Consider the following 3610-nt stretch of genomic DNA (forward strand, 5'->3'; position numbering starts at 1 on the left):
AAAAAATATTATACCCTTGCAATATTGGTCTGACTACACCTAAATGAACGGATTTCAGCTTATACCCTTCAATTCCTTGAATATGCTAAACTGAAATTAATGATAGCAATTGTATAGCTAAATTTTTGTTATTTGTTTGATGTCCATTTATGCAAATTGACTCTTGAAACAAATATTCTTCAAGAAGAAAAAAGAAACAACTTTTTTTTTTTAATATTGACCGATTTTGTGATGTTTCTTTCTCTAGCATGTATGTTTACTTTGTTATATATGTAAATAAATTTTTATTTGGTTTTGTAAACTCTTTTTGTTATTTAGATAAACATAGACGTGTACCCTATATATTACATTTATTTTAAAAGAATTTCATTTTATTCAAATCTAGCTACAGTGTTTTAAAGAACTATACTTATAGGATTTTAAATGTGAAAGAGTTTTATAGTTATATTGAGTAGTTTTTTTTTGTTTGTAGAGGCGAAGTAATATTTAAATAATTAGAAAAAATAACAAAAGTTCCTAACATGATTGCATATGATAACATGATAAAAAAAAGATAAATTTTATTTTTAATTTAAATTGAATTTTAGAACTTTATCTATAAATTCGAAATTATCTTTTAATTCAAATTCCGTATATATATATATATATATATATATATTTGTATTTAGAATAAAATTACCATATACTATTGATATTTATTAGCTTGCCACTTGGCTTAACCATAATGTTAATTATATACGGTAACTTTCTTGATTTGATATATATAGAGAGAGAGATACTTTTCCTTTTAACATGTAAACACTAGCCTTAACATTAAATAGTTCTTTATTTTAGGTACAAATATCTGTTTAAACTTGTATTTGAATAACGATTTCCGTATGAGATTAATTACATCTCTGTGATGATGTCAACGTAATGTTACGGTTGAAATCTATTAATAATAATTGCACCAACCTTTGTCCAAAAGTGAGTTCAAAATTAATACTATTTTTAAAGATATAACTTTATGAATAAACAATATTTGCAAAAATCTAAGCAATATTAAAGCTCTTTCCATTTTATACGTGGATATAATAAAATAATGCAAGGTTAAAATTAGAAGGCGCCATTTATAAATATGTTTTATGTAAGTAGAAAATTAATACAAAAGGGAAAATATCATAAATAAAATTTTTAAGAAAAATAAGCAAGCACAGTATCTATGTAAAATTTTCCTCAAAAATGCTTTTTTCACAAAATAGACAATTAAATATATTATTTTGAATCAAATTGAACTTACTATTAAAATGGTTCAATTTAAATGAGAACTAAATATAGACAAAAATATATTTTTCGTAATATAGACAATTAAATATATTTTTTAAATTAAATCGAATTTACTTTTAAAAAGTTTCAATTCAAATTAAAATCTGAAGCAACTGTAGACATGCAAAAATGAAATACTATATTTGTGATATGTGATAAAAATAAATTCTAAATCTGATATTCACATGCATGAATCTTATATTTTCACTCATATGCTAGGATGATATTAAATTCTAAATATGTTTTCAATCATAAATTCTCCTTTTTATAAAAAGACAATATTTGGATGCATAATTATATCCTTGGACAGAGAATGAAAAATCTCTCAAAATAAAAATAAAAGCTTAAATTAATCAAAATTTAGCAATTTTTACTTTTGCAATAGAGATTTATTCTTTCTGATAAGTTGGAAACAATTCCTATAGTATTTGTCATTGACCAGGAATAGAGTAATTTTTATTTTGTTTGACAGCAAAAAACAGACATCTTGTGTCAATTAGTAGATCTTCCCTTTTTTTTACAATTAAACTTAAAACATTTGTGTACCAAAAAAATTAAAAAAAATAAGAAGAAGAAACATTCTTGTTGAAACTAAAGAGGAAGTATTTTAATTTGTAAATTGAAGTTCAAATTATAAAATTGGAATAAACTTTAGTCGATCTAACTGATTGAGATGATTGAAAACATTCGCAGACCGAGTTTCTTCCTTGGCTTAGCTAAATAAGAACAACAATCATCATTTTCATGAATTTATAAATTTTTTAACTTTTATTTTATAATAACTCAAATGTGATTTTTGATATTATATTTATGCATTTGTTTAATAAAATTTATACTTAGGTGTACACGTACAACGTGCGTACGAAATGTGCGTACTAATCCAACAAAATTCATCATCTTTTGCATGTTTAAAAGATATTGAATTTAACTACTCTGTCAATGTAAATTAGTTTTTATTATTTAAACATATATTGCATTTTATTTTAACTTCAATTGCTATTTTTCAACAATTTTTTATTTTGTATATATTTAATAATGATTAACGCGATGTACATGTGCAACGCATGTACACTAACACTAGTAATACTATAAATCCAACCGCCTTACCTAAACAAAAATGAAAAAATCAAGCACCAACTTTACGTAGATAATATAATAATGTTTTGTTTGACATTAGAGTAAATTTGTCACATGCAATAATTTAAAAGTTTTAACTATTAAGACTGGATAAGATACAGAATTACAGACAACATACAATAAAGTGATTAAATTTTAAATGATAATTACTAAGTTGATAACGCTTTATTGATTAACGTTGGTCAAATAGTATCTATTTTGTTGAGAGGTCTTAACCATACTAAGGTTAACAGACATAAGATAGTCAGAGATATAAAACTTATTTTATTTAAAGAAAAAAGAGCATCCATGGAAGTTTAGTGGTAAACGACAACAAAAATATTCCTAGCATAACAAAAGAAAAAGAATATGTAACTCAATAACCTCACCTAAGAATATAAAAATCAATTAATCAATTTTACGTAAACATAAAATAAAAATATACTATTTGACAATAAGGTAAACTTGTCAGGTTCAACAATTTAAACTTTTAAACTATTAAGATGAGTGAAAAAATTATTAATAAGTTACAAACAACATCTTTAATGAGTGACAAAACTTCAAGTAACAACTCCAAAGCAAATTACATATGTAAGGGAGAAATACTTAAACTTGATATAAACAAGAGTAATTTATCTGATACATAGTAGCAGACCCATGATTTTATGCAAGTGGATTCAATCTTAGAAGTACATAACTTTAGTCGTAAAATAGTAGTTGTCAAGTGGGTTCAAATAAAATATTTATATAAAATTTACGCAACTTTATTCGTAATTTATATATATACACAATATTATTTTTTGATGAAGTGGGTTCAACTGAACCCGCTTGCCACCACGTGCGTCCGCCAATGCTGATACATGTAGAATTTAATTTAGAAATTATATGAACTTCCTATTGTAAGAAGAGAGTTTACACTATATATATCGTATTGTAAGATCAGTTCCTTTATCACATTCAGAGTTTGCAAGATTTATAACATAAAATATTAACTTTTTTTTATATCTGGTAAAACATTAAATTTTGCTATTTTAAGAATTATAAAATTTATTTGATATAAACGACTTTTACCTAAACTTAAATATGCACGGGCATCAACTCGCCTAGTCCCAGATATAAGTGGAATAAAAGTAAAGTTAAAATACATATGTTCCGCTAGAATGCTTTGAGAAAAACAAAATCTATATAT

This window comes from Nicotiana sylvestris, chromosome 11, assembly GCF_000393655.2.
Source record: "Nicotiana sylvestris chromosome 11, ASM39365v2, whole genome shotgun sequence".
Lineage (NCBI taxonomy): Eukaryota > Viridiplantae > Streptophyta > Magnoliopsida > Solanales > Solanaceae > Nicotiana > Nicotiana sylvestris.